At 36.3% G+C, this 19,561-nt stretch overlaps 1 protein-coding gene and 1 non-coding gene across 6 annotated transcripts in view; both read left to right on the top strand.

Annotated features, from left to right (window-relative positions):
* The window catches only part of SCAPER (S-phase cyclin A associated protein in the ER), a 518,574-nt gene that overhangs the window by 206,882 nt on the left and 292,131 nt on the right, over positions 1-19,561 (top strand). The gene's annotated exons all lie outside the window — the stretch shown is intronic.
* Positions 8,326-8,490, top strand: LOC122223383. Its single transcript, XR_006204261.1, has one exon. It is a non-coding gene; the product is annotated as a U1 spliceosomal RNA (small nuclear RNA).

The following is a 19,561-nucleotide window of genomic DNA, read 5'->3' as shown; positions in this document are numbered from 1 at the left end:
GTTGCAAATGATAAGATTTCATTCTTGTTGATTGCTAATATTCCATTGTGTGTATGTGTGTATGTATGTGTGTATACACATGTGTATGTGTGTATACACACATACATACGCACATACCTTCTTTATCCATCATCCGATGGATATTTGGACTCTCTCCATAGTTTGTTGATATTGCTGCTTTAAGTATCTGGGAATGTGTATCCCTTCAAATCTGTATTCTTATATCCTTTGGCTAAATACCTAATAGTGCCATTGCTGGATCATAGGGTAGTTCTGTATTTAGTTTTTTGAGGAACCTCCATACTGTCTTCCACAGTGGCTGTACCAGTTTGCATTCCCACCAACAGTGCAAGTGTTCCCCTTCTCAGCATCCTGTTCAACACCTGCTGTTTATCGTGTTGTTAATTTTAGCCATTCTGACAGGTATGAGGTGGTACCTCATCATGGTTTTGATTTGTATTTCCCTGGTGATGAGCGATGTTGAGTATTTTTCATGTGTCTTTTAACCATCTGTATGTCTTTTTTGGAAAATGTCTATTCATGTCATCTACCCAATTCTTAACTGGGTTATTTGTTTTTGGGTGTTGAGTTTGATGAGTTCTTTATAGATTTTGGATACTAACCCTTTATCAGATATGTTGTTTGCACATATCTTCTCCCATTCCATTGGTTGCCTTTTAGTTTTGTTGATTGTTCCCTTTGCTCTGCAGAAGTTTTTTATCTTGATGAAGTCTTAGTAGTTCATGTTTGCTTTTGTTTCCCTTGCCTCCAGTGTCTAGTGAGAAGTTTCAACAGCCAAGCTCAAAGAGGTTGCTGCCTGTGTTCTCCAGGATTTTTATGGTTTCTTGTCTCACACTTAGAAATTTATTCTTCAATCCATTTTGAACTTATTTTTGTATATGGTATAAGAGAGTGGTCCAGTTTCTTTCTTCTGCATGTTACCCTCCATTTTTCCCAACACCATTTGTTGAAGAGACTGTCGTTTTTCCATTGGGTATTCTTTCCTGCTTTGTTGAAGATTAGTTGACCATATAACTGTGGGTGCATTTCTGGGTTTTCTGTTCTGTTCCATTGATCTGTGTGTTTGTTTTTGTGCCAGTACCATACTATCTTAATGACTGCAGCTTTATAACATAGATTGAAGACTGAGATTGTTATGTCTCAGGCTTTGCTTTTCTTTTTCAGGATTGCTTTGGTATTCGGGGTCTTTTTGGTTGCATACAGTTTTAGGAACGGTTTGTTCTAGCTCTTTGAAAAATGCTGATGGTATTTTTATAGCGGTTGCAGCAAATGTGTAGATTGCTTTGGGTAGTATTGACATTTTAACAGTGTTCTTCCAATCCTTGAGCATGGAATGTTTTTCCATTTCTTTGTGTTCTCTTCAGTTTCTTTTATAAGTGTTCTGTAGTTTTCGCAGTACGTATTTTTTACCTCTGTAGTTAGGTTTATTCCTAGGTGTCTTACAGTTTTTGATGCAGTTGTAAATGGGATCAATTCCTTGATTTCCCTTTCTGCTGCTTCATTATTGTTGTATAGAAATGCAACAAGGTTCTGTACATTGATTTTATATTCTGCAACTTTGCTGAATTCATGTGTTAGTTCTAGCAACTCTTTGGTGGAGTCTTTTGGGTTTTCTACATGGAGTATCATGTCGTTTGCAAATAGTGAAAGTTTGACTTCTTCCTTGCTGATTTGGATGCCTTTTATTTCTTTTTGTTGTCTGATTGCTGAGGCTAAGACTTCCAGTACTATGTTAAATAGTAATATGAGAGTGGACATCCCTGTCTTGTTCCCGACCATAGAGGAAAAGATCTCACTTTTTTGCCATTGAGGATGATATTAGCTGTGGCTCTTTTATATGTGGCCTCTATGATGTAAAGGTATGTTCCATCTATCCCTACTTTTTTAAGGGTTTTTATTAAGAGTGGATGCTGTATTGGGGTGCCTGGGTGGCTCAGTCAATTAAGCATCTGACTTGATTTTGGCTAAGGTCATGATCTCATGGTTCCATGAGTTTGAACCCTGCTTACGGCTCTGCGCTGACAGTGCAGAGCCTGCTTGGGATTCTCTCTTTCCCTCTCTTTGCCCCTCCCTGCTTGTGCACATGCTCTCTCTCTCAAAATAAATAAACTTTAAAAAGAATGGATGCTGTATTTTGTGAAATGATTTTCTGCATATATTGAGAGAATCATATGTATCTTCTCCTTTCTTTTATTAATGTGGTATATCATGATTGATTTGCGAATATTGAACCAGACCTGCAGCCTAGGAATAAATCCCTCTTGATCGTGGTGAATAATTCTTAATGCACTTTGGATTCAATTTGCTACTGTCTTGTTGAGAATTTCTGCATCCATATTTATCAGGGATTATTGGCCCATAACTCTTTTTAGTCAGGCTTTGTCTGGTTTTGGAATCAAGGTAATGCTGGCCTTGTAGAAGGAGTTTGGAATTTTTCCTTTCATTGCTGTTTTTTGAAACAGTTTGAGAAGACTCCGCATTAACTTTTCTTTAAATGTCTTGTTGAATTCCCCTGGAAAGCCATCTGGCCCTGGATGTTTGTTTGATGGGAAATTTTTGATTGTTGATTCAGTTTCTTTGCTGGTTATGTGTCTGTTCAAAGTAACTATTTCTTCCTGTTTCAGTTTTGGTAGTTTGTATGTTTCTAGGAATTTGTCCATTTCTTCCAGTTTGGCCAGTTTGGGGCATATAATTTTTCATAATATTCTCTTATAATTATTTGTATTTCTGTGGTGTTGATTGTTATTTGAGTCTATTTTCTTTTAGATAAGTCTGGCTAGGGGTTTATCAATTTTGTTAATTCTTTTGACAAACCAGCTGTTAGTTTTGTTGATCTGTTCTACTGTTCTTTCTTGTTTCTATATCATGTATTTCTGTTCTAGTGTTTATTATTTCCCTTCTTATGCTTGCTTTAGTCTTTACTTGGTGTTCTTTTCCTAGCTCCTTTAGGTATAGGGTTAGGTTGTATATTGTAGACTTTTCTTGCTTTCTGAAGTAGACCTGTATTACAATAAACTTCCTTCTTAAGACTGCCTTTACTGCATCTCAAAGTCGTGTTTTCATTTTCATTTGCTTCCATGTACTTTTTTATTTGTTTTTTAACTTCCTGGTTAACCCATACATTCTTTACTAGAATGTTCTTTAACCTCTGTGTATTTGAGGGCTTTCCATATTTTTTCTTGTGGTTGACTTCAAGTTTCATATTGTTGTCATTTGAAAATATTCATGGTATGATCTCAGTCTTTTTGTATTTGTTGAGGTCTGATTTGTGACCCACTATGTGATCTATTCTGGAGAATGTTCCATGTGCACTCAAGAAGAATGTGTATTCTGCTGCGTTAGGATGAAATATTCTGAATATATCTGTTAGGTCCATCCAGTCCAGTGTGTCATTCAAAGCCATTATTTCTTTGTTGATTTTCTGCTTAGATGCTCTGCAGTAAGTGTGGTATTAAAGTCCCCTACTCTTATTGTATTATTACCAATGAGTACCTTTATGGTTGTTATTAATTAATATATTTAGGTGCTTTCAATTTGGGGGCATAAATGTTTATAATTGTTAGATCTTCTTGATGGATAGACCTCTTAATTATGATATAATGCCCTCCTACATCTCTTGTTATAGTCTTTGTTTTAAAATCTAATTTTTCTCATATAAGTATGGCTCCTCTGGCTTTCTTATGATGTCCATTATCATGGTAGATGGTTTTCCATCCCTTATTTCTAATCTGCAGGTCTCTTTAGCTCTAAAGTGAGTCTCTTGTAAGCAGCATGTAGATAGGTCTTGTTTGTTTGTTTGTTTCATAACCATTCTGACACCCTGTGTCTTTTGATTGGAGCATTTAGACCATTTACATTAGAGTGATTTTTTTTTAATGTTTTAATTTGTTTCTGAGAGAGAGCGAGTGAGGGAGAGGGAGACAGAGTCCAAGCAGGGGAGGGGTAAAGAGAGACGGAGACATCTGAAGCAGGCTCCAGGCTCTGAGCTGTCAGCACAGAGCCTGATGTGGGGCTCGAACTCATGCAAGATCATGACCTGAGCCAAAGTCAGACACTTAATCAACTGAGCCACCCAGGCACTCCCAGAGTGATTATTGATAGACATGAATTTACTGCTTTTGTGTTACCTGTAGATTTGGTGCTTCTAGTGATGTTCCCTGGTCCTTTATAGTCTTTGTTGCTTTTGGTCTTTTTTTCCCCCCACTGAAAGAGTCCCCTATAATATTTTTTGCAGGTCAGGTTTTGTAGACATGAACTCCTTTTGTTTTTGTTTGGGAAAGTATTTATCTCTCCTTCTATTCTAAAAGACAGGCTTGGTGTATAAAAGATTCTTGGCTTTATATTTTTTCCCATTCAGTATGTTGACTGTATCCTGCCACTCCCTTCTGGCCTGCCGAGTTTCTGTGGAGAGGTCTGCTGCAAACCTGATCTATTTTCCCTTGTAGGTTAAAGACTTTTTTTTTCCCTTGCTGCTTTCAGGATTCTTTCCTTGTCTGTGTATTTTGTGAATTTGACTATAATATGTCTTGGTGATGGCTGGCTTTTGTTGAATTTAATGGCAAATCTGTGCTTCTTAGATTTTGATGTCTGTTTCCTTCCCCACATTAGGGAAATTTTCAGTTATCATTTGCTCAAATAAACTTTCTGCCCCTTTTGTCTTTCTTCATCTTCAGAGATGCCCATGACACGAATGTTATTACAATTTAAGGAGTTGATAAGTTCTGTATGTCTACATTTGTGATACAATATGTTTCTATCTCTGTTGTTTTCAACTTCATTGTTTTTCATAATTGTATCTTATCTGTCACTGATTCGTTCCTCTGCTTCATCTGTCCTCCCTGTCCTGACATCCATTCAGGTTTGTACCTTGGTTATAGCATTTTTAATTTTGGTCTAAGTTTTGAGTTCTTTTATTACTGCAGTAAGGGATTCTCTAGTGTCTTCTATGCTTTTTTTTAAAGCCCAGGTGGCATCCTCATAATTGTTGTTTTAGTTCGAGTTCAGACATTTAACTTAACATCTGTACTGAATAAATCCCTGGCCATGACTTCTTCCTCTTTCCTCTAGGATGAATTCCTCTGTCTTGGTATATTTTCAAGGTAAAAAAACAAAACTAAGCAAAAATGGAAGCTATATCCTAGGTGTGTTTTGGTCTGATTATTAAAAGAATCTGGATCATGTATATGTATATGTATGTGGATGTGGATATATGTATGTATTTATAATATAAAATAAAATAAATTTTAAAATAAAAAATTAAAAACTTGCTTTTTCTGTATCCCAAGGTGGGAGAAAACCAAAAAAGCTAGATCCTATTTCCCCTAGAGCTGAAACTTTGTAGTACTCTATGATCAGTAGACTTTGTGTGTGCAAAGGGTTTATGCTGGTCCTCTAGGGGTGGGACCTACTGCGCTGATTCTCAGGTGGAGATGTGCCTGCAGAGCACAGGTTAGGAGACTTGGTGTAAGCAGCTCCAGCTTCCACTTTGATGGCATTTATTTGCTCATTGAAGTTGGTCAGTGCTGATGGGTGTGGTGAAAATGGTGTTGTCCCACTTTCTCATCCTCAGAGCAGGGATCTTGCGCCTGCCACTCTTTAGGAAGCCCTCATAGAAGAGCAAACAATCACCTCTTTTCTGTCCCTGGCTTCTGCCAGATCCTCGCCTTCACCCTGCCTGCATCTGAGCTGTCTGCCTGCCAGGCAGCACATCATTCCTGTGTTCTATTTCAGGCACATGGCTAGGTTTCAAAACTCCAAATTTTATTAGAGATCCATTGTGTGGACCTGCACTGGTCCTCTGGGGGAGGATCTTACACTGTGGCCAGTGCCAGCTTCTCCCAGAAATTGGTTACACAATCGCCCAGCAGCTGGGAGTTCATGATAAAGCACAGCAGAAAGCCCGCACCAAGGCTTGCTGCTCTCAGCCAGAGTCCCTGTTCCTATTTAGTGAATGGGCAGTTCACTGGCATCCACTGGGTCTTTTGCCCCGGAGAGACCTTGCCACCTTTCCCAAATGCACTTTAAGCAGGGGAACTACTTCCCATGTGACCCCAGGGATACTTAGACCATGCTGCCTCTGCCAGGTCTCTGCCCTTCTTCCCCATGGGAGCACCACTAAATCTACCAGGCACAATCCTGGAGATGGTGCACACCTCCAGAACTTCAGACTTTGTGCTCCTCTGCTTATAAAAACTTGTGGTGTTCAGCTCCTTCCTCAGTCAGTGGTTTTGGGGAAGTTTTTCTTGTACAATTCCCCATATGCACTTTCAGTCTTTCTTTTTCGCCCCTCTCTTGGCAGCCAGGGCTCCCTCCCCATCACAGCACCCACAGCTCTTCTCTCCCCAGATCAACTGTCTGCAGCTCCTCCCCTCCACTATGTGGCTATTTTTTCACCTCTAATTGAGCATTTTTGCTCTCTCAGTTCTCAGATCGATTTCTTGGGTGTTCAAAATGATATATTTATCTAGCTGCATTTGAGCAATGAAGCAAGCTTAGGGTTTCCCTACTCCTCTGCCATCTAAACTCCTCCTCCTGCCTTATTTTCTTTATACATATGCATATACACATATAAGTATACAAAGATATTTATAGGTATATATGTAATTTTTTTACATAATTTCATTAGAGTAGAAGACTAATCTGCTTTAATAAAGACAACAAAAATACAATGATTTTGAGAACACGGAATTTTATTTCTTACAGTATTGCCCTGATGTTAACAGTAGAAGTATTCAGGGTAGATTTATTCCATGTTGTCTTTCCTTTTTTCTTTCCTTCTTTCTATTTTATTTTTATTTGGGTGTAGTTGACACTCAATGTTATATTAGTGTCTGGTGTAGATCTTAGTGATTTGACAAATTTATGCATTATGCTGTGTTCACCACACATGTAACTACTTACTGTCTGTCCTATTACATGGCTAATACAATATCATTTGCTCTATTACATATGCTGTGCCTTTTATCCCTGTGACTTAGTCATTTCATAACTGGAAGTGTGTATCTTCTACTCCCCTTCATCTATTCACCCCTTTCCTCCTGTTAACTATGAGTTTGTTCTGTGTATTTATAGGCCTGATTCTTTTTATTTTTTTTCTGATTCCAGTTTATGAGTGGAATCAAATGCCATTTGGTTTTTCAGCGACCCATCTTTCTCTGTCATCCTGTAGTATATGCCCTCTCCTTCAGGCTCAGAGCTGTGTTAGAGTGTTCCAGTCTGCTGAAGAGGAATAAAGTGAATGGACCTTCAAACACTCAGCATGCATTCATATTCTATTGATTAGAATTCAGTCAGGCTATTTCTAGCTATAAGAGGGACTTATAGGACTAGGAAATTCAGTTCCTAACTAAGGAATAATGTGACTTTCTAAGGCTCTATTACTGTACAGTGTCCAGTGGAAGTTTTCCCTGTGTCCTCTATTACATGCCCATGTCAGGTGAACCTAGAGGCTTGATCAGAGTAAGGTTCAACCGAAATCCGTAATTTGTATTGAGTTCTATAATTGGGAACTATAGTTCTATAGTTGGTGTTCAGTTCTTTCACCAAGATGAACATAATGTCTTGATTGTCTTTCTTTTTCTTATATTGATGTATTAGCTGTTAATTAATGGATACCTATACCCATGAATTAATGGATAGGGGTATATTCCAATTTTATAATTCATTTTCATTTACTATTTGTGTATATTTATAAAGAGATGCTTTCCCTCATCTACTATTTGGTTACTGAATGGCAGGATAAATTTTTTTTTTGCCACTTTTAAAAATAATGAATTTGTTCTCTAATATCCTGCAAAGACATCCAACTAGTTTTTTTTAATGTGTATTTTTTTAAATTTTTAATGTTTTATTTATTTTTGAGAGAGAAAGAGGCAGAGCATGAGCAGGGGAGGGACAGAGAGAGAGGGAGACACAGAACCCAAAACAATATCCAGGCTCCAAGCTGTCAGCATAGAACCCAATGCAGGGCTTGAACCCACGAACTGAGAGATTATGACCTGAGCTGAAGTCAGACGGTTAACTGACTAAGCTACCCAGGCATCCGTTAAATGTGTATTATTGAAAACTCATGGATTTAAATACTTTTGATGGGTTTCAGTCATTGCAAATATTCTTTTTTGAAGCTCAAATTATGCCATATTTTGGTCAGTAGGAGTCTCTTAAAAAGTTTGCTATCAAATTCTTTTGACATGAGCCTAGTTGAATTTGATAGCTATCCTGCTACTTTGTATGGCAATCTTTTTACCCTTATGATCAGTCATTTCACTGGAAGTCCTTGTTACTTTTAAGAAATGGTATATTAGCATACTTAACGTGGCAGGGGAGATACCATGATCAGGAAGGTGGTTTTCCCAGGGCGAGGCTTATCCATTGCACTCGGGATGTGCTGACCCCTGCGATTTCCCCAAATGTGGGAAACTCGACTGCATAATTTGTGGTAGTGGGGGACTGCATTCACGCTTTCCCCTGATTAAAAAAAAAAAAGAAATGGTATATTAGGGTTGCTAATTACTATTGAGTAGGTCATTGTGAACAGAATTAGGAAATAAATAAAATGTATGTGATCTGTATATGAACTGTGTATTTGCACTCATATATACTTATGTGTGTGTGCATAGGTTTTATTTTTTTCTTTAAATATGATGGGCTCATGAATTCTTAAAATTTAAATTTAGGACTATAGGCATTTTATTTAACCTCTTCTGTATTTTAACTGTATCTCTTTTCTTCCATACCAAAAATTCAGAGAATTGAAGACACAGAGAATGATACAATTATAATATCCATAATCTCCTTTACTTCATCCCACATTACACACAAACTGGTTTAGAATGACATTACCACTACTCCTACTACCAATGTAATTGCTGAGAACAGTTTAAAATTTTGTTCATAAGTTTTCCCCATTCTTTCTGCCTTTTTCAATAGTAATACTGTGAAAAATCTGAGGCACAGCCATGATATACTATTTTCTTTAGCCTTTAACTAACAGTTTAGTCTTAGTTCTGTAAGTTTGTAATTGTTAATACTAGTCCTTATGTCTATGTCTTTCTAGTCATTTTAGTTTTCTAAGGCTTGTTTTTTTTTATTACCTCTTAAGTTTTTATTTTGTTAAATTTTTGAACTTTTTTCTTTTAATCTTATTTAAAATTAATTCCATTATAATTAGCATCCAGTGTTATATTATTTTCAGGTATACAATATACTGATTTAGCAGTCTATACATTACTCAGTGCTCATTATGTTAAGTGTACTTTCAAGCCCCGTCACTTGTTTCACCCATCGCCCCACCCACTCCCCTCTGGTAACCACTGTATTTAAGAGTCTGGTTTTTTGTTTGTCTCTTTATTCCTTTATTCATTTGTTTTGGTTCTTAAATTCCACATATGAGTGACATTATAAGATATTTTCCTTTCTCTGACTGCCTTATTTTGCTTGGCATTATACCTTGTAGATCTAGCCATGTTGTTTCAAATGGCAAGATTTCATTTTTCATATGGGTAATATTACACACACGCACACACCACATCATCTCTATCATTTCAACTGTTGATGGGCACTTGGGTTGCTTCCATAATTTGGATATTGTAAATAATGCTGCAGTAAACATAGGGGTGCATATATCTTTTTGAATTAGTGTTTTTATATTCTTTGGGTTAATACATAAAGTAGTACACTTACTGGATCAAAGGTAATTTATTTTTAATTTTTTGAGGACCTTCCATACTGTTATCCACAATGTCTGCACCAGTTTGCATTCCCACCAATAGTACATGAGCATTCCTTTTCCTCTGTATCCTCTCCAATACTTATTTCTTGTATTTTTTATTTTAGCTATTCTGATAGGTGTGAGTTGGTATCTCACTGTGGTTTTGATTTGCATTCCCCTGATGATACATGATGTTGAGCATCTTTTCATGTACCTGTTGGACATTTGTATGTCGTCTTTGAAGAAATGTTTGTTAATGTCTTCTGCCAAGTTTTAATTGGATTTGTTTTTGGGGTGTTGACTTGTGTAAGTTCCTTATCTGTTTTGGATACTAACCCTTTATCGGATATGGCCCATTCTGTAAGGTTGCCTTTAATTTTGTTGATTGTTTCCCTTGCTGTGCAAAAGCTTTATATTTTGATAAAGTCCTGGTAGTTTATTTTTGTTTGTGTTTCCCTTGTATGGGGAGACATATCTAGAAAAATGTTGCTACAGACAATGTCAAAGAAATTGCTGTGTATGTTCTCTTCTAGGATTATCATGGTTTCAGGTCTCACATTTAGTTCTTTAATCCATTTTGAGTTTATTTTTGTTTATAGTGGAAGTAAGTGGTCTGGTTTTGTTCTTTTGCATATAGCTGTACTCTTTTCCCAGAGCCATTTGTTGAGGAGACTGTCTTTTTCCCATTGCATATTCTTGCCTCTTTTGTGGAAAATAATTGCCCATATAGTTGTGGGGTTATTTTTGGGGTCTCTATTCTTACCCATTGATCTATGTGTCTATTTTTGTGCCATACTATGCGGTTTTAATTTCTACAGCTTGGTAGTTTATCTTGAAATCTGGGGTTATGAAACCTCCAGTTTTGTTCTCTTTCAAGTTTCTTTGGCTATTTGGGGCCTTTTGTGATCCCGTACACATTTTAGGATTATTCATTCTAGTACTGTGAAAAATGTTGTTGATACTTTGATAGGGATTACATTAAGTCTGTAAATTGCTTTGGTTTGGATGGCCATTTCAACAATATTTTTTCTCCCAATCCATTAGCATGGAATGTTTTTCCCTTTGTTTGTGTCGTCTTCAGTTTCTTCCATCAATGTTTATAGTTTTCAGGATACAGGTCTTTTACCTCCTTGGTAAAGTTTATTCCTAGATATTTTGTTATTTATGGTGCAATTATAAATGGAATTGTTTTCATAATTTCTCTTTCTTCTACTGTATTTTTAGTGTATAGAAATGCAACTGATTTCTGTGTATTGATTTGGTGTTCTGTGACCTTAATCAATTCATTTATTATTTCTAGGAGTTTTTTGATGGTGTCTTTAGGGTTTTCTATAGAATACCATGTCACCTGCAAGTAGTGAATATTTTGCTTAATTCTGTACCAATTTGGATGCCTTTTATTTCTTTTCCTTGTCTAATTGCTGTGGCTAAGATTTCTAGGACTATGTTGAGTAAAACTGGTAATAGTGGACATCCTTGTCTTGTTCCTGATCTAAGGGGAAAAGCACTTAGTTTTTACCATCGAGTATGATGTTAGCTGTGAGTTTTTCATAGATGACCTTTATTATGTTGAAGTATGTATCTTGTAAATCTCTTATGTTGACAGTTCTTGTGACTGGATATTACACTTTATCAAATACTTTTTCTGCATCTGTTGAAATGATCATGTGATTTTTATCCTTTCTCTTGTTGATTTGATATATCATATTGATAGATTTGTGAATATTGAAATACCCTTGTGTCCCAGGAATAAATCCCACTTGATCATGGTGAATAATTTTTTTTAATGTATTGGTGGATTCGGTTTGCTTATATTTTGTTGAGAATATTTGCATGTATGATCATTAGAGATACTGGCCTGTCATTCTCTTTGTTTTTAGTGTTGCCATCTGGTTTTGATATGGTGATAATGCTGGCCTCATAAAATGAAACTGAAATGTTACTCTTCTATTGTTTAAATAGTTTGAGAAGAATAGATATTAAGTCTTCTTTGAATGTTTGATAGAATTCATCTGTCAAGCCATCTGGTCCTAAACTTTTGTTTGTTGGGAGTTTTTTATTAGTAATTCACTTTCATTGCTGGTGATCAGTCTTTTCAAATTTTCTATTTCTTCCTGATTGAGTTTTGGTAGGTTATATATTTCTAGGAATTTACCCATTTCTTCATTGTTGCCTAGTTAGTTTGCATATACTTTTTCATATTACTCTCTTATAATTGTATTTCTGTGGTGTTGATTGTTATTTCTCTCTTTAATTCTTGATTTTGTTTATTTGAGTCCTCTCTTTATTTTGATGAGTCTGGGTAGAAGTTTATCATTTTTTTTTCTTTTTCTTTTTTTCAAAAAACAATCTCCTGGTTTCATCGATCTGTTCTATGGTTTTTTTAGTTTCTAATTTATTTATTTATGTTCTGATCTTTTATCATTTCCTTCCTTCTACTGGTTTTGGGTTTTTTTTCTTACTTACTTTATTTATTTTTAGCTCCTTTAGATATAAAGTTCAGTTGTTTATTTGAGATTTTTCTTGCTTCTTGAGTAGGCCTGTATTAGTATAAACTTCCTCTTAGTGCCACGTTTGCTGCATCCCTATGATTTTCAACTGTCGTGTTTTTATTTTCATTTGTATCCATGTTTTATTGATTTCCTCCTTGCTTTCTTGATTGACCCATTCATTGCTTAATAGCATGTTATTTAACCTCCATGTATTTATGTTCTTTCCAGAACTTTTCTTCTGGTTAATTTCTAGTTTCATAGCATTGTGGTGAGAAAAGATGGATGATAGGACTTCCTTTTTTTGAATTTGTTAACACTTGTTTTTTGGCCTTGTATGATCTATTAAGAATATTCCATGTATACTGGAAAAGAAATTGTGTTCTGTTTTAGGATGGAATGTTCTGAATATATCTATTAGATCCATCTGGTCCAGTGTGTCATTCAAACCCAGTTTTCTTGTCGATTTTCTGTTTGGATGAACTGTTCATTGATGTAAGTGGTGTTTTAAAGCCCCCTACTATTACTGAATTACTACTGATTACTGCCTTCATGTTTGTTAATAGTAGCTTTATGTATTTGAGTGCTTTCCTATTGGGTGCATAAATATTTACAATTGTTATATATTCTTGTTGGATGTTTCCTTTATGATCATATAGCATCCTTCTTTGTCTCTTCTTACAGTCTTTGTTTTAAAGTTTATTTCGTCCCGGAAAAGTTTTGCTACCCTGGCTTTCTTTTCATGCCATTTGCATGATGAACACTTTTCCATACTTTCACTTTAAATCTTCTTGTGTCTTCAGGTCTGAAATGAGTCTCTTACAGGCAGCATATGGATTGGTCTTGCTTTTTATTCATTCCGTCCCCCTATGTATTTTGATTGAACTGGTATTTCCATTTACATTCACAGTAATTATTGGTAGGCATGTACTTTTATTAGCATTTTTTTTACTAGCTTTATGGTTGTCTTTGCAGTTTTTCTCTGTTCCTTTCTTTTGCTCTCTTCTCTCACAGTGCTCTGCTTCCTTTAGTAATGTATTTGGAATTCTTTCTCTTTATTTTTCCTCTTGCTCTCTTCTCGCACAGTGTCCTGTCTTTAGTAATGTACTTGGATTTCTTTCTCTTTATTTTTTGTATATCTATTAACAGTTTTTGATTTGTGGTTACCATTAGGTTTATGTATAATATATTATGCATATAGCCATCTATAAAGTTTGAACCCATTCTCAAATCACTTAATTTTTACTTCTCTCCCCACCACATTTTAAATGTATGGTGTCATACTTTATATCTTTTTATTTTGTGAATCCCTTGACTGATTTTTATAGATGTACTTAATTTTACTGCTTTTGTGCTACCTACTTTTCTTATTCCTGCTTATGGTCTTTCCTTTCCATCAAAGAATGTCCTTTAACATTTCTTATAGGTTGGCTTAATGGTGATGAATTTCTTTAACTTCTGTTTGGGAAACTCTTTGCCTCTTCTTGCTGCATAGAGTATTCTTTTTTTTTTTTTTAATTTTTTTAACGTTTATTTATTTTTGAGACAGAGCATGAATGGGGGAGGGTCAGAGAGAGGGAGACACAGAATCTGAAACAGGCTCCAGGCTCTGAGCTGTCAGCACAGAGCCCGACGCAGGGCTCGAGCTCATGGACCGCAAGATCATGACCTGAGCTGAAGTTGGCCACTTAACCGACTGAGCCACCCAGGCGCCCCTGCATAGAGTATTCTTGGTTGCCGGTTTTTTCTTTCAGCACTTTGAATATATCATGCCACTCCCTCTGGCCTGCAAGGTTTCTGCTGAAATATTAGCTGATGGCATTATGGGGTTTCCCTTGTATGTAACTGTTTTCTTTTGCTGCTTTTAAAATTCTCTTTATTGACCCAGCAATAGCACTGCTAGGAGTTTACCCAAGGGATACAGGGGTGCTGATTCATAGGGTACTTGTAGCCCAGTATTTATAGCAGCACTTTCAACAATAGCCAAATTATGGAAAGAATCTAAATGCCCATCAACTGATGAATGGATAAAGAAGTTGTGGTTTATATATACAATGGAATACTACTTGGCAATGAGAAAGAATGAAATATGGCCTTTTGTAGCAACATGGATGGAACTGCAGAGTGTTATGCTAAGTGAAATCAGTCAGGCAGAGAAAGACAGATACCATATGTTTTCACTCTTATGTGGATCCTGAGAAACTTAACAGAAGACCATGGGGGAGGGGAAGGGGGAAAAAAAGTTACAGAGAGGGAAGGAGGCAAACCATAAGAGACTCTTAAAAACTGAGAATAAACTGAGGGTTGATGGGGAGTGGGAGGGAGGGAAAGTGGGTGATGGGCATTGAGGAAGGCACCTGTTGGGATGCGCACTAGGTGTTGTATGGAAACCAATTTGACAATAAATTTCATATTAAAAAATAATTTTAAAAACTCTCTTTATCACTACATTTTGCCATTTGAATTACCCTCTGTTTTTGTTTGGACCTCCTTGGATTGAGTTTGTTGTGGGATCTCTGTGCCCCCTGGATCTGGATTCTGTTTCCTTCCCCAGATTCAAGAAGTTTCCAGCTATTGTTTCTCCAAATAAATTTTCTGTTCCCTAGTCTCTTCCCTTTCTGGGACCCCTGTAATGCAGATGTTTTTGTGCTTGATGGTGTCCTGAGTTCCTTTTATTATTCTCAGTTTTTGTCTTTTTCTTTCTCCTGTTCAGCTTGATTGCTTTCCATTACTCTATCATCCAGGTTTTTCATCCATTCTTTTAGTCTACTATTTATTAGCTCTAGGGGAGCTCTAAAATTTAGCTCTAAAATTTTTAATTTTAACTACTAAGTTTTCCATCTGTGACTGGTTTCTTTTTATGTTTTCTGTATCTTTGTTGAGGGTGTTGCTGAGATCCTCACTCTTTTTTTTTTTTTTTTCAAGTCTGGTGAGTGTCTTTATGACTATTACTTTAAATTTCTATCAGGCATATTACGTATGTCCATTCATTTAGTCTTCTTGCTCTGATTTGTCCTGTTCTTTCATTTGAGACATATTCCTCTGTCTCCTTATTTTGTTTGATTCTCTGTGTTTCTTTGTGTGTTTTAGGAAAGTCAGCTACAGCTCCTGATCTTACTTATGATGAAGAGGTGCTATAGTGCCCTGTATTGCAGTGTCCCCTGTTCACCTGAATCTGGCGCTTCATGGGTATCTCCTGTGTGCACTGCATGTGCTTTACTATTGTGTCTGAGCTGGGTTTGCCTTAAGCATAGTAGTCTGCAAAGTCTCTGTTTTTTGTGGTCAGCGTTTCGTCTCTGAGTTGTTAGTAGGCCAGTGTGGGTCTGCCTAAGCTTGAGTTGGCTTACACCATGCATTTGTCGGAGCCACCATAGCACCACACTGCAGGGCACTTGCCCTGTGTTGTCTCCTGGGAAGCTTTGGTTGGTGGGTAGGGCCTGCAGTCAGACCAGATGTCTGCTCCAACCCACTGCTGGGGCTGCCACCTTACTGGTTTGTGTGTTTTTCTGCCCCTCTCCCCAGGGTCAGAGTCACTTTGGTATGATGCTGACCTCTTTCAGGGCCACTTACACACTGTCACACCTGTGGTGCTACTTTGGTTGGACTCTCGTCAAGGGTGTGTTGGAGGGTGTGGGTCCATAGGAGAACATGGAGGCAGCGCATGCTGTTAGCAAGCTACGTGGAGAGTGTTTGGGCTGTGCTGTTTCCCATGTATCCCTGTATCTTGGTGAGGGGAGGGGAGGGAAATGGCACTGCCAGCTCTTTTGTTCTTGAAGAAGTCTTCCTAAGATGCCTGCCCCTCTAGCACATGCTCTGAGACTAGTAAACAAACCTCACTTTCATAAACCCCAGGTGTGTTTCAAACTGCCACTTCTGTGCTATATTGCAGTGAGGGCCATGTGGCTCTTGACCATGTCTCCACCCTTCCTACCCTCTTCTCTACATTAGGTTTGGAGAGCTGCCAGTCTTCTGGGTGGTTTCTGGGTTATTTATGCACATGTGTTTGTTATTTAGGTGTACCTATGTGAGGAGGTGAGCCTAAGATCCTCCTATTCTTCCATCTTTCCTTGGGATCCTCAGAGGCTTGTTCTTTAGTTGATTCCACAGGAGGATCTTATGAATATAATATTCTCTGAGTTTTTTTAATGTTGATAACATTTATCTGTGACTTAATTCCTGAAAGTTGGTTTTACTAGATATAAAATCTTTAGCTCATATTTCTTTCTTTGAAAATACTAAATATATTGCTTCATTTTCTTCTGCCATAAAATGTTGCTGTCAAGAAGGCTGCTGGTAATCTGATTTTTCCCTTGTAACTCACTTGTTTTTTCCCCTATATGTTCAAGTAATTTTTCCTTTTTCTTCTAAGCCCAAAAGTTGTAATAGGATGTATCTTGGCTTTAGCTACTCTGGGTCAGTATTTTTGGGCATGCGGTATACCCTTTTAGTATTTAATTATATTCTCTTCAGGAGAGTTTTCTTGAGTTATAGTTTTTATTATTTGATCTCTTCCCTTGCTTTGGTTTTCTTTTTTAACAGACTTTTATTTACATCTTTGCCCATCTTTCATATTTCCACTTACTCTCAACTCCTTTTTCTTTATTTTCTCCTTTCATCTTTTATTTGTCTAAGGCATTATTTGTTGTTTGTTCTTTCTTCTGTGTCTTCTATTTTATTAGCATTTTTAAGTGTTAGTTTTTCATTTTCAATCTTCTTTGAATCTCATGACCTAAATTCTAAATTATTAAGATGGTGAGTTGTGTTGTTTTCTCATGCCTTATACCCCTTGAAAAATTTGTTTTAGCTTGTTTTGAAATGGAGAGTAAAATTTGGATTTAGCCTGTGCATGTTTTTTGGTGTATTTTCATTGTTTGTATTGTTGCTTAATTTTAGCTATTTTTTAAAAATAATTTTGGCTATTGGCCTTGATACTTTTAGGGTGGAATTGGTTTTATAAGACTTGTAGATTCAGTTGTGAATTTGGCATAGGTATTCAAATTTCCTGGAGCTCCTTTTCTGTTATTTTTGTATAAAATAGAGTAACTTGATTTCTGAAATTTCTTTATTCTCTTTCCTTGCTCTTCTTTTGTCTACGCTTTTTCCCCCTTTATCTTTATTATCTCTAGTTGGCACATTTAAATTCCTTTTGCAGCAGTTTTCCCATGGCTCAGTTTTGAGAGTTCATTGGGACTAGCCTTCACCAAAGTATTAAGTCCTTAATGCAGCTGTTTCTTTCACTGCCTTCGGAGTGGGCAAACTTCTCTCCATTTTAGATCCTCTTCTCAAATTGGCCTATTGAATTCTCCAATGGAAAATGGTTCCTTTTCTAGAATTCTGTTGTGGAGTTCATTATTCACTATTTGTTTCCCTTGATTTCTCCTTCAAAGACACTGAAACTCTGCTGATGCGTTGGTAATTTGACCTCACCTACTTGGTGTGGGGTTTAGGGGGATACATTGTCACCTTGTTTTGTTGTAAATATTTTCTGTGGGTTTTGCTATTGATATGTAATTGCTTTTTCTGTTTTATATGGTAATTAAGAGAGAAGCTAAATTTTTTACTGTTTATTTTTGAGAGAGGTAGACAGAGCATGAGGGGGCAGGGGCAGAGACAGAGGAAGACACAGAATCTGAAGCAAGCTCCAGGCTCTGAGCTGTCAGTACAGAACCCAGTGTGTGGCTCAAACTCACCAACTGTGAGATCATGACCTCAGCCAAAATTGGACTTTTAACCGATTGAGCCTCCCAGATGCCCCTAGAGACAATCTAAAATTTTGCTGCCACTGCCTTCATCTACTTCCAATTTTCTGTTTATAAGGATTTTAATGACTAATATTTCCTCATGGAAATATGCCATAATTTCATCAGCCACTCCTTAGTGTTGAAAAACCTTTACATATACCTTCTATCTTCAGAAGCCATCTCAGTACCTTCCTGTATAAAGTCTCCATAGTTTTAATGGAAAAATGACTATTAATTATCCTCTGTCACGTCCCACAGTGTGTTTCTTTTATCGCCCAAAATTGATTTGTTTCTTATAGAAGCTAAAATATAATGCAAATCACTAGACAGAAACGTATAAAAACTTGAAATCTGTTTATAGAAAGCTGGACAAAAGACACATTTTAAGTCACAGAGGACAAAATATAAATGGTCTAACATACTAACACCAGTGTTTCAGCCAACAAATTGATAGATTTACAAACAAAATAGAAACACTAGGTAGTGGCAGATCACTTGTGGGCATGTAAATTAATTCCCAGTTTGGTTGTTCAATTTGGGAATACTTATAAAAATCCTTAAAAATATGTGTATTCTGTGATATAGGAATTTCAGTTTTATGATTTGATCAAAGGGAAAATAGATTATGTGTTTAAAATCTTAACTGTAGGAATATTTGTTGCACTGGCATTTATAATATTGATAATAAAAGTTATCTAGATATCTAACAATAAAATAGTAAAATTAGGTATATTCATGAAATGGAATAACTGATAGCCACTAGATTATGTTGTAGAATATTATTTAATAGAATGTATTTGAAATTTTAAATTTAAAAAATTTATAAAATATTATAAATGGCATATCCCACATGTAAAAACACACAAAGAATATAAGATATATTCATATAATTATTTTTAGGTGTTAGTATTTTATGAGATTTTTTATTTCTTAATTTTTATTTATATATTCTATAATTGACACATACTGATTTTGTATTAGGATAGAACTTACTTTTGGGCACCTTAATCAACTGTAAGTTGATTAAGCATCTGGCTCTTGACTTTAGCTCAGGTCATGATCTCGCGGTTTGTGGGTTAGAACCTCACGTCAGGCTCTGCACTGGCAGTGTGGAGCCCGCTTAGGAGTCTCTCTTTCTGCCCCTCCCCCATTGGTGTGCTCTGTCTCTCTCTCTCTTTCTCTCAAAATAAATTTAAAAAAAAGTTTTTTTAAAAAGATAAAACTTACTAAGTCAAATAAAAATATATTCTCATTTGTTTTTAGTTTTGAGATTTTTGAAAATGTTAACATTGACGTGAATGCATAATTCATGTGTGTAGATGTATTGTTCTTTAAGAAGATAGGATTTTTGATAGTTCTAGATAAAGTCCAAGATTTTCTGTATAGTGTCTACCTTTGTGTATAGTGATCTTTAGTGGATTCTATTAGATATGTAAATGACATTTACATGTAACTTAAAATAGTATATTGGACCTTCCATAAAGTAGAAGGTGTCATTTGGAATATTCTTTTTTCTTGGTGCAGAAATAGAAATTAACATGTCAGACTCAGTCTATATCGGCAGTGTCGGGGGAGGGGAATAGCTTGGTCTTGTGAAGTCA

Source organism: Panthera leo, chromosome B3, assembly GCF_018350215.1.
Source record: "Panthera leo isolate Ple1 chromosome B3, P.leo_Ple1_pat1.1, whole genome shotgun sequence".
In the NCBI taxonomy this organism is placed as follows: domain Eukaryota; kingdom Metazoa; phylum Chordata; class Mammalia; order Carnivora; family Felidae; genus Panthera; species Panthera leo.
This window is presented reverse-complemented; position numbering and strand designations above follow the sequence as displayed.